We start from the raw sequence: 13212 nt of genomic DNA on the forward strand, positions 1-13212 counted from the left end.
AGAGAAACATATGAGAGAATATTTTTGTGATTGAGATGAATAATGGAGAGAGGAAGAAAAAAGATCTTGTTATGAGTCTCAAAAAATAAGCACACTAACCCAAATAAAAAATAAAAACGTGTACTAATTTAAATTGTCATATTTGTAATTAAAAACTTAGTTTTGTAAATAAGAAAGAGTATATTTTATTGTAACGACTGAGTTCCGTCGTTATAGAAAATCCAACCGGAAAATTTTTTGGGTTAGAAAACTTTTTCGTAGTAACTTGAAATTTCCCAACCTCCAGATTTGGACGAAATCGGAGTCATTAAAGTCTAGGGAAATTTGGTAAAAATTGGGTGATCTAATTATGAATTCGATCATATGAGTAGATAGCTAAGACGTTAAGGAATCGGTATGACTTTACAGAATTGAATTGGGTGAGTAGAACTCCTGAAATTGATCTTAGTGTGAACGGGTAGTTTCTAAGTGTCGTTGGTTGAAGGTGTGTTGTGAAATGGGGGTCTAGGAATTATTAAAATAGCTCACTGTTTCCGTGCAAGCCGCTGAGGCAGGATTTCTGCCGCCAGGGCGGGGCTACTGTAGCGGGGTTAGTGCCGTCATGGCAGGGCAGATGTGACTTAAAGTCGGAAATAAACCCCAAAAATGTTTTATTCTGCAATTTTTGAACTTGAGAGCTAAGGAACGAACCCAGGGGTTTTCTTGACAGTTTTCCACCATTCTTGAGGCTAAAGGTAATATTTTAACTTCCCAAAACTGTTTTTCAATCCGTAGAACGTAATCTAATGGGTAATTATCGATGGGGGAGGGTTTTGATATGGAAATTATGGTGGAGAAAGCCCTAATCTAGGTATGGGGATCAAGGATTTGACCTAGGATTGATATTATTTTTAATAATTCGGGTAATTAGGTGTTGTTTATTGATCCTCGTGCTATTATGATTGTTTGTAGACCAACAACAAGAGGAACGAATCCGGAAAGGGAAGAATCAAGTTTCTTAGGGGGTTCAAGTTTGTTTTGAGGTAGGTGATGGTTGTAATTTCGTGATTGTGTGATATATGTTCGTTCTTGCTTCATTATAATACGTGTATGTATGTAAATGAGATAGATGAATGATGACTGCCATGAATCATGCCTTGATTGTATGATTATGAGAATATACTTGTGATTGTAATTGTGGCTTGTTGAATGGATCGGGTGTTGCGTTCCGACACACTAACTTGGATCGATTGCCATGTTTCGGCATAATCATTGGATCGAGTACCATGTTCCGGTATGCTAATAGTTTGGGTTTGAGTTTCATGAGAGGACTATTGACTTGACATAACTGTATAATTGAGGCTTGTGAAATGCTCTGTTGTTATTGAATGTTGTTGATATTGTATATATAAGGTATATGGATGTGATTATATTGTTGTAATGGCTTATGTATGTTGCACTTATGGGATAGCCGCGTGATCCTACCAGTACAATATGGTTGTGTACTGATATTGTACTTGCTCTTTCTTTGTTGAGTACATGGCATCTTCAAGCGGCTATTGACAGACCTCGTTTAGATTATCAATGATCGTCGTTCGAATTCAAGGGTGAGCCAGTTCTTCCGGGCTTCCATGAGTTCTCCTTTTGTTTATGTCCACATTTCGGACTTAGACTAGTTCATTAGATATTCTTATGTTTAGTTGGGTTGTACCCATTTTCCTTTAGACTTTCAGTTCATTGTTAGAGTTTTGGTACATTGACTTTTAGGTTCTAGGCATTTAATTCCGTAATTCGTTGTTAGATCTTTTGGAAGTTTATGGGAACTTCAGTCTTAGTTATTTAAACTTGCTTCCGTATCTTTAAATACTTGGTTTCGTATTAATTAGTTAGTATTAATGGTTCTTCCACCGGAGGGTTAGTGTGGGTACCAATCACTACAGTCAATGCTCTAACTGAGGAATCTGCAGCGAGAGGTCACGGTCGAGGTAGGGGTAGAGGAAGAGCTAGGGGTAGAGGCTGAGGAAGAGTGACGCCTACCAGAGATGGGGTACTGGTCGAAAATGCTCCCATAAATGAGGCCTCTCCCGTGCATTCTGAAGAGATAGATGAGAATATTGTGGTTGAAAATGTTGAGGAGGTTAGACAAGAGAAAGAGGTGCAGGCTGAGACTACATGTATTCCTCCCATAGACCAGTGTTAGCTCAACAAATCATGTCATTCCTGAAATGGTTGGTTGGTCCTAGAGTGCTTCCTTCTGTTCAAGAAACTCAAGCTCCCGTCAATCCTCCTATTGCTATAACTGTCCCCAAGGTGGGTGGAACGTGAGATAATGATGCTTTCTTTAGTCCTTTGTTGGGTCCTGTTATGACTGGTAATGAACATAAAATGTTGACTAAGTTCTTGAAGTTGAAACCGCCTATGTTCCATGGTTCCGAGAGTGAGGATGCATATGAGTTCATCCTAGATTGCTATGAGAGGCTGCATAAGTTGGGAATTTTTCATCAACATAGGGTTGAGTTTGTGACTTTTCAGCTTCAAGGTGCGGCTAAGCAGCGGTGGAGAGCTTATATGAAATGCAGATCTTCCTTTTTACCCCCACTCACTTGGACCCAGTTTCATGATTTGTTCTTGGAGAAATATGTGCCTAGGACTTTGAGAGATCGTAAGCAGGATGAGTTCATGGCTTTGGAACAAGGTGGTATGTCTATGGCTGCTTATAAGGCCAAGTTTCATGCCTTGTCTAGATATGCTACACAATTGGTGACTATTGAGGAAGAGAGGATCTGTTTATTTATTAAGAGACTAAATTTTGAGTTGCAGGTATTATATGTTCATATGACCTCTGCAGGGAGGAGCTTTAATGAGGTAACAAACTTTGTTAAGAAAGTGGAGGGGGTGAGGCGAGACGGTCAGGCTAAGGCATTGGCTAAAAGGGCCAAAAACTCGGGTAACTTTCAAGGTTCTTACTCCAAAGGGGCAGGGAGGCCAACACTTGCATCCAGGCCAATTCAATCTGTTTTGTCCGCCTCTACAAATAATTACTCGGGAACTCCACCTCATAATTTGATTCTGGATAGCCAGGGAGTCGCACCTTTGACGAGCGGCATACCATCTTTTGATCGTACTTGTTACAATTATGGAGAACCTGGGCATATGAGGAGAGATTGTCCCCACCTATGTGTGTTGGATTTCGCACAACAGTCGTCTAGAGCAATGGTACCTGCGGGAAATGGTAATAATGATAGAGGATGTCCACAAGGTAGGCGAAGAGGAAATCAGCGAGGCCGCGGAGGTAGGGGAAATGGTAATGCAGGCATAGGTACAATGAAACCATGCAGAGAAGTCGCCTGTCACGATGATATGGCTTAGTGTTACGCCTTTCCGAGCAAGAATGAAGCAGAGGTGTCTGACGCAGTGATCACATGTACTATTCTTGTCTGTGACCAGATGACTAATGTATTATTTTATCCGGGTTCTACTTATTCTTATGTATCCGTGAGATTTGCCTCAGAATTTGCTATGGTTTGTGATATACTTATGCCCCCATCCATGTTTCTACCCAGTTGGAAAGTCTGTCATAGTCACCCATGTATATCGTGCCTGTCCTATTTTATTTATGGTTTTCAAACTTGGGTTGATTTAGTGATATTGGATATGACTGACTTTGACATAATCTTAAGCCTGACTTGGTTGTCCCCCTATTATGTTATGCTTAATTGTAATGTTAAGTCTGTAACTCTAGAAATTTTGAGAAGGGAAAAGTTAGAGTGGGAAGGGGTGTACAAGCCTAAGCAAGCTAAGATCATATCCTCCATTCGGGATAGAAAATTGGTGGGGCAGGGTTGTTTGGCTTATTTGGCTCATATTCGGGATGTTGAGGTTGACTCTCCATCTATTGAGTTTATTTCTGTGGTGTCAGAATTTAAAGAAGTGTTTCGTAATGATTTGCTCGGTATGCCTCCGGATAGGGTTATAGATTTTTGCATTTATTTAGAACCTGGTACCCACCCCACTTCTATCCCTCCATATCGCATCGCTCCAGCGAAATTAAGAGAGCGTAAGGCTAAAATCCAAGAGCTTCTTGATAAGGGATTTATTTACCCTAGTGCTTCCCCTTGGGTGGCTCCAATTTTGTTTGTTAAGAAAAAGGAGGGTAGTATGAGAATGTGTATAGATTACCGGCAATTGAATATGGTCACTATTCGAAACAAGTACCCTTTGCTTCGAATAGATGATCTTTTTGAGCAATTGAAAGGTGCATTAGTTTTCTCCAAGATTGATCTAATGTTTGGCTACCATCAGTTAAAAATTAGGCCTGAGGATGTGCCCAAGACAACGTTTAAAACCCGCTATGGGTACTATGAGTTTCTAGTTATGTCTTTTCATTTGACTAATGCACCCGCCACTTTTATGAGGGTGTTCAAGACATTTCTTGATTCATTCGTCATAGTCTTTATTGATGATATTTTGGTCTATTCAAAAAGTGAGGAAGAACATGCCGACCATCTTCATATTGTTCTGGGTGTTCTTGGAAAACAAAGGTTGTATACTAAATTTTCTAAGTGTAAATTTTGGTTGACTTCGGTTGCATTTTTAGGGCATGTAGTTTCAAAAGAAGGGGTAATGGTAGATCGCCAAAAGATTGAGGCGGTTAAGAATTGGGTTCGGCCTAGCTCTGTGATGAAAGTTAGGAGTTTTGTGGGGCTCTCTAGCTACTATCGTCGATTTGTGAAGAACTTTGCTTCTATTGCCACTCACTTGACAAATTTGACCAAAAAGGAGATACCATTTGAATGGATTGAAAAATGTGAGGATAGCTTTCAAAAGCTCAAGACTCTCCTGGCCAGAACACCTATCCTAGCACTACCAGTGGAAGGTAAATATTTTATTGTTTATTGTGATGCTTCACATTCTGGTTTGAGTGTTGTGTTGATGTAGGATAAGAATGTTATAGCTTATGTCTTACGTCAATTGAACGTGCATGAGAGGAATTATCCAACACATGATTTGGAGTTGGCAGCGGTAGTGTTTGCTCTTAAGATCTGGCCGCATTACCTCTATGGTATTAAGTGTGAGGTGTTTACTGATTATCGTAGTTTGCAGTATGTGTTTACTCAAAAGGATCTGAATTTGAGACAACGAAGGTGGATGAAATTACTTAAAGATTATGATGTCACCATTCAATACCATCCGGGTAAGGCTAATGTAGTGACAAACGCTTTGAGTCGAAGGGTGGTAAGTATAGGTAGTTTAGCTTGCTTGAGTGTAACTAGACGACCTTTGGCTAAGGAAATTCAGACCTTGGAGTCTAAATTCATGCAATTGGGCATCTCAGAAAAAGGTGAGGTGTTAGCTAGCATTGAAGTAAGGGCCACGTTTATGGAAGAGATCAATGTCAAGTAATTTGAGGATGAGAATTTGAATGAACTTAAGAAGAAGACTGTGATTGGTAAGGCACAAGCGACCACTCTTGATGCGAAAGGTGTTCTTAGCTTTAAAGGAAGGATATGTGTTCCTTGAGATGATGACTTGATTCAGAAATTGTTGATAGAATCCCATGGTTCGTGATATTCCATTCATCCGGGTGTGACCAAGATGTACCGAGATTTGAAGTGAATTTATTGGTGGCCGAGCATGAAGAAGGATATAACAGAGTTTGTCGCTAAGTGTCAAAATTGTCAACCAGTGAAGTATGAACATCAAAGGCCTACAGGTTTGCTTCAAATAATACCAATTGGTTGGTCTTCCCAAGACTTTGGGAAAGTTTGATTCTATTTGGGTAGTGGTTGATAGATTGACTAAGTCAGCCCATTCTGTTCCGGTAAGAATAGATTATAATGTTGAACAATTGGCTAAGGTTTATGTGAAAGAAATAGTGAGGTTGCATGGGGTGCCCCTTTCTATCATCTGAGATTGTGATACGCAGTTTACCTCCAAGTTTTGGAGGAAATTGCATGATAAATTGGGAACACAACTCACTTTTAGTACCGCTTTCCATCCACAAATGGATTGGCAATCGAAGAGGACTATTCAAGTGTTAGAATACATGTTGAGGGCATGTGTGATTGACTTTGGAGGGCATTGGGATAAGTTCTTACCCTTGTGTGAATTCTCTTATAATAATAGTTATCACTCTAGCATGGATATGGAACCTTTTGAGGCATTATATGGGAGGGGATTTAGATCACTCATAGGATGGTTTGAGGCTGGAGATGTGAAACCTTTGGGGGTCGATTTAGTGAAGGATGCTTAAGAGAAGGTGATGAGTATTCAAACTAAACTCTTAGCAGCCCAGAGTAGACAAAAGAAGTATGCAGACCATAAGGTGAGAGGAATGACATTTCTGATGAGAATGTTCTTCTTAAGGTATCGCCAATGAAAGGGGTGATGAGGTTTGGCAAGAAGGGCAAACTAAGTCCGCGATACATTGGTCCCTTTGAGGTTCTTGAATGTGTAGGACCAGTAGCGTATAGATTAGCTTTACCTCCTAACCTATCGGGAGTTCATCCGGTACTTCATGTGTCCATATTGAAGAGATATCATGGGGACGGAGATTATATCATTAAGTGGGACTCAATTGTGTTAGACAAAGACCTCCAATATGAGGAGGAACCGATTGAAATCTTGATCGTGATGTCCGAAAGCTGAGGACCAAGGAGATTAAGTCCGTGAAAGTTCAATGGAAGAATCATCCAGTTGAGGAAGCTACTTGGGAAACCGATAAGAACATACGAGACAAGTACCCCAATTGTTCGTCGATTCAGGTACTACTCCATTTCTTCCTTAGCCTATTTTTCCTAAATTGGTCACTCGAGGGCGAGTGATGGGTAAATTGGTATCTATTGTAACGAACGAGTTTCGTCTTTATAGAAAAGCCAATAGGGAAAAATTTTGAGTCGAAAAACTTTTTCGTAGTAACTTGGAATTTTCCAACCTAGTCCAGATTTGGATGAAATCGGAGTCATTAAAGTCTAGGGAAATATGGTAATAATTGGATGATCTAATTATGAATTTGATCACATGAGTAGATAGCTAAGACGTTAAGGAACCCATACAACTTTACGGAATTGAATTCGGGTAAGTAGGACTCCCGAAATTGATCTTAGTGTGAACGGGTAGTTTCTGCGTATCGTTGGTTGAAGGTGTGTTATGAAATAGGGGTCTAGTAATTATTAAAATAACTCATTGTTTCCGTGCAAGCCGCTGAGACGGGATTTCTGCTGCCAGGGCAGGGCCGCTGTAGCGGGGTGAGTGCCGCCATGGCGGGGCAGACGCGACTTAAAGTCGGAAACAAACCCCAAAACATTTTATTTTGCAATTTTCAAACTTGAGAGCTAAGGAACGAACCCAAAGGTTTTCTTGACAGTTTTCCACCATTCTTGAGGCTAAAGGTAAGATTTTAACTTCTCAAATCCATTTTTTCGATCCGTAGAGCGTAATCTATTGGGTAATTATCAATGGGCGAGGGTTTTGATCTGGAAATTATGGTGGAGAAAGCCCTAATCTGGGTATGGGGATCAAGTGTTTGAAATAGGATTGATATTATTGTTTATAATCCGGGTAATTAGGTGTTGTTTATTGATCCTCGTGCTATTATGATTGTTTGTAGACCAAGAACAAGCAGAACGAATTCGGAAAGGAAATAATCAAGCTTCTTAGGGGATTCAAGTTTGTTTCGAGGTAGGTGATGGTTGTGATTTCATGATTGTGTGATATATGTTCGTTCTTCTTCATTATAATACGTGTATGTATGTGAATGTTGCATTATTGATCACACTAGTTGTAAATGAGATAGATGAATGATGAATGTCATGAATCATGACTTGATTATACGATTATGAGAATATACTTGTGATTGTGATTGTGTCTTGTTGAATGGATCGGGTGTTGCATTCCGACATACTAACTTGGATCGGTTGCCACGTTTCGGCATAATTATAGGATCAGTTGCCACGTTCTGACATAATCATTGTATCGGGTACCACGTTTCGGTATGCTAACAGTTTGGGTTTGGGTTCCATGAGAGGACCTATGACTTGACATATTTGTATAATTGAGGCTTGTGAAATGCTTCGTTGTTATTGAATGTTGTTGATATTGTATATATTCGGTATATGCGTGTGATTATATTGTTGTAATGGCTTATGTATGTTGCACTTGTGGGATTGCCGTGTGATCCTACCAGTATACTATGGTTGTGTACTGATACTGTACTTGCTCTTTCTTTGTTGAGTACAGGGCATCTTCAAGCGGCTATTGACAGACCTCGTTCAGGAGATCAGTGATCGTTGTTCGAATTTAAGGGTGAACCAGTTCTTCCGAGCTGCCATGAGTTCTCCTTTCATTTATGTCCACATTTCGGACTTAGACTAGTTCATTCGATAATCTTATGTTTAGTTGGGTTGTACCCATTTTCCTTTAGACTTTCGATTCATTGTTAGAGTTTTGGTACATTGACAATCAGGTTCTAGGCATTTAATTATGCAGTTCGTTGTTAGATCTTTTGAAAGTTTATGGGAACTTCAGTTTTAGTCATTTAAACCTGCTTTCGTATCTTTAAATGCTTGATTCGTATTAATTAGTTAGTATTTATGGTTTTCCCGCCAAAGGGTTAGTGTGGGTGCCAATCACGACGGTCTGGGTCGTGACATTTATATTGTAAATCAAAGCCTTAAACACAATGTCCTTGTAATTTTTCCTATTATAAATGGTTATAACATAAGTAAAAAGTTTTATTAGATACTCAAATAAAGAATTTAAAACTTAATAAGAAATTGGTGGATTTCGCTATGACTCGGATTTTAGTCCATCTCAATCCAAGTAACTTGTCTCATCTATTTATTAACTCAATTCGATTTAATATGCTCAAATTTAGTTTAATCCACCTATTTGATAGAGCTATTTAAAATCAAATTGAAATCGATTTCGAACCGAATAAAGTTATTAGTTTATCGATAATGGGTTATTGGTTTAGTAGTTTCGGTAAAGGTTTCAATTTTTTTATTTTTGGGTTATTGCTTCTTAACGGGTCGAGTTTTTTCATAACGGATTATCAATAACCCCATAGTAAATTAAATAATCATATTTATACCATTTAGTATATCATTAAAGTCGTTGACTTAGAGTTTAGTCTCATACTTTTATTTTTGATCGTTTCAAACTATCCGTATTCTAAAATGTGAGTGTCTTTGCTTTTGAGCAAAATGCAATTTGTCAACTCATGTGCATGGTTCATTTGATTTGTCACCTTTTTTCTAAGTTATTTCAATGATTTTTTTGTATCAAATCTTAATGATTAAACCGATAAATCAATAACTGTTAGGTCAATATCTTAATCAACAATAAGTCGAACCGATAAATCTCAAAACTAAACCAAACCAATCAATACACCACCCTACATTTGATACTCCTAATTGTCATAATTAAAAGAAATAGCAATAAACAATTTTAATTACCAATAAATGATAAAAAAAAATTGTCGATTATACCATTTATTAATGAATTATAAAAAAAATGCTAGCTACAAACTAATGGAGGATTAGCAAGGAATTAATATCATAACTAATTCCTTTTTTTCTCCTAATAAAGGAAAAGTCATGATTAGTATTTAGAGGCATTTTAACATCCTAGCCAGAAGATGAAATAAAATGATGTTTTTCTTTTATATGAAACATATATGACATGATAAAAACTTTTATTCACGAAAAAAAATACTTGCTTAGTTATTAATTCAGTGTGGTTAACTTGAATAAATGAGTAAAAAGATGCATAAAATTTAATGTATATAGTCGGAGCCAGCTATTAATGAAATTTCATTAACATTAACAATCACGGTGAATAAGCTATTATTAAAATCTCATTAACGATAGTCATGTAATCTCTTATATTATAAGACTACAACCCAGACACACCTAATTCATATAACTTAAGAAAGAATTAAGACTTGTATTTTTAAAAAAAAAATATATTAAGTAATTATATTTATATACAATCATCTTAATTATTATTATTTTAACTGATAAAAAAATTTAGACTGTTTGTATAGATGAGAATAATATCTTGATTAAGTTTGTGATTTAGTATTTGCAATTAAAGTAATTAATTTAATTAATTATTTTTAGTAGTAGTAAGTGTGAATTGGGACCCAATTGAGTGAGAACAAAGTCTGTAACAAAAATTCTTTAGCTACTGTTTTTTGTTTTGATGCCAGTAACAACATTTTGGCTTATGATTGTATTTTATTTTTTTTATTCATTACAAATGAATCATCCTTTTTTATCTCTACTTTTCTCTTTTTTTATTTTTGTCACCCTTCTCTATATTCTTTTCATATTCAATATTTATCATATTCAATCCCTTATTTCTCCTTTTTACACTATACCCCTATAAGAAAAAAAAATCTATAAATAGGCGTAACATAGGTTACATTATCAGATCACCTGAAAAAGAAAAAAAAAGAATGAAGGCGGCAAGAATGACCATGGTTTATATGTTGATGTCTGGTCATACCTGGACTTGAATGACTATCAACTTGAGAGTGGAGAGACGTTTGAGGGTGACAAGTTGCTAGATCCGACAAGGTCGGATACTTGTCAGCCACTGACAATTGTTAATGAGGTGGTTGAAGTGAGTATTGATGCTGCCAAAAACAGAAGTCCACCCAACCGAAAAAAAAAATGGTAAGGAAATTGCAGAACCAACGTCTGGTGTTGACAGAGGCGGGGGTAAAGGTGAATCTGAGCACGAGATACACATATCTCGTGCTTTGAGACTCTTCATGCTTTGGTTCCTAATCTCCCTGCTAAGGTAAAAAAGAAGTTCTTTCAATGACTTACCTTATAATTTATTATCCGATATTTAATTCAATAAAAAATAATTCAATAAATTTAATGCTTATCTGAAACGATTTTTTTTTTGTTATTTTCCTTGTATTGTCTTCCACAACCTTAATTAATAATTATAATCAACTAATCAAGAATAATTCGAAAAATGAACATGAGTTTTTCTTAAAATCAAATAGAAACTTGGAAAATGATTTAAAAAGTTACTCACGATAGTTCCATTTTTTCCAACTTTCTAAATTGAGTAAATAAATTTTAGGAGAATATTTTTAGGAAGCTTACTGAAGGAGACATCAAAGAAATATTATTTAATGTTTCAAAATAAACTAACATAAAAATAAAAATTAGAGAGACTATTTCTAGTAGACCCTCGATTCAATTGGAATAAATTTATTTGGTGATATACACATTCCCCTTATTACTAATTTGTACATATCTACCTGTTAATTCCAAAATAGACTAATAAGATGCGCTTTGTTTACCAAAAAAGTGAAGGATAAAACAATATAGAACTTCCGATTTTTTCGCATATATAGTTATAGAAAAAAAAATCTCCACAAATTTATTTGTTTTTTCTCTTCTAGCATAAGAATATGAAGTTTTTAACATTATTCTAATTTCATTCTAAATTTGTCAAAAAGAACATTTTCTTAATCCGTATAATTATAAGATCTTTATAACTCATTGAAGTAATTAATAAGTATTAATTTTTATATCAATTTAGTTTGTCTACAATAACCATATACATAATCATTATACTAGTAGTAGCGTATTTTCACTTGCTATTACCGATAAAATTTGCTTATTTTTCATATTAATTACAACCAATAACAGTTTTTATGTAAATCGCTTATTACAATTAGTTTTATAAGAAGGATAAATTGGTCAGATGCGTAATAGACATGATTTGAAGATCATAGATTCTAAATTATAGCCTTTTTTTGTAATTTATACTTATTAAATGATTTTTTTTCAAGACACTAATAAATGACTTGAAACTAATTCACTCGTATATGGTATTCCCTTAACTTCTTCGTGTGTGTTTACTTCCCTCATTATCTGACTTCGTCTCTGAAGTAGAAATTAAATTAATTTCATATTTTTTGTATATGCAGGTTGATCAGTCTACAATAGTTGGTGAAGCAGTGAACCACATCCTAAAACTGCAGAATACTTTCAAAAAACTTGAAAGTCAAAAGCTAGAAAGGCTAGAAGAATATAGCATAAGGTTGATGAGTTCACAGAAAGTTGGTAATAGTTGGGAGAAATATGTGGGTGATCAAGGATCAATCAACAATTCTACTGTTATTACACCAATAACTCATGGTGCTAGTCCCCTTATTCCAACAGGTTTTATGGCATGGAGTTCACCAAATGTGATACTAAATGTTTGTGGTGAGGATGCACATATTAGTGTGTGTTGTCCTAAGAAGCCACGGTTATTTACCATCATTTGTTATGTTTTGGAGAAACATAAGATTGACATTCTGCCTGCTTAAGTTTCATCTGATCAATTCAGAAGCATGTTCATGATCCAAGCTCATGTAAGTCCTTTCATTTTTGTAGTGCATTATATGTTGGTCAATTTGAACATTGTGAACTAGGGTTTTTTAGTTAGCATACTCTCCGATTCATTTTACGTGTCTTAGTTTGATTGCTCAGAAAATATTGAAGAATGAAACGCGTTGAGAAATTCTTTTGAATTGGGTGTTTGAAAAATATATAGTTGTTTTTTTCTTTTATAAGTTTTGCGTCTAATCAAACATTTATCTTCACATGGAATGAAGTATATATCTATCTTTTTTGTTTCTTAGAAATGACTCCTCCCACCTAGTTTCACCCTGAGGTTGAAATTCTCTATTTGCTACTACATATAGTTTAGTCATAGATTATATATGTTTAGAAATTATTTAAATTATTTTCCCTGAGTCGAGTGTCTAATAGAAATAATATGGATAAATATGAGTACATATTCCCTTCTTCAGACCCCACTTATAAATTTTTACTAAGTATATTATTATTGTTTGGTTCTAAAAACATGTTTGATGTATATTCAGGCAAAAGGTGGAAGTGGGTTAGCTCAATTCTCTGAAGCATTCACAGTGAAAGACATGTGCAAGCAAGCTGCAAGTGAGATAATGGCATTGACAACCCCCAAATGATCAATATCTATTTACTTTTGATGTTCATCCAGTGGAAGATGAACAGTTGTCACCGTATAGGCATGTTTACTTTTATAGTTCATCCGGTAGAGGATGAACTGTTGTGGCTATAAAGGCTATTTTATTTACTTTTATAGTTCATTCGATAGAGGATGAACTGTTGTGGTCGTAAATACTATTTTATTTTCTTTTGCATTTTATGATGAACGTCTATCTCCGTATCGGAGAAA

At 36.0% G+C, this 13212-nt stretch overlaps 1 pseudogene; it reads left to right on the forward strand.

Annotated features, from left to right (window-relative positions):
* Positions 1-2151: 2151 nt before the first annotated feature.
* LOC125845380 (transcription factor bHLH95-like) lies at positions 2152-12982 on the forward strand (annotated as a pseudogene).
* The last annotated feature ends 230 nt before the right edge of the window (positions 12983-13212 follow it).

The sequence above is a fragment of the Solanum stenotomum genome, chromosome 1, assembly GCF_019186545.1.
Source record: "Solanum stenotomum isolate F172 chromosome 1, ASM1918654v1, whole genome shotgun sequence".
Taxonomy (NCBI): domain Eukaryota; kingdom Viridiplantae; phylum Streptophyta; class Magnoliopsida; order Solanales; family Solanaceae; genus Solanum; species Solanum stenotomum.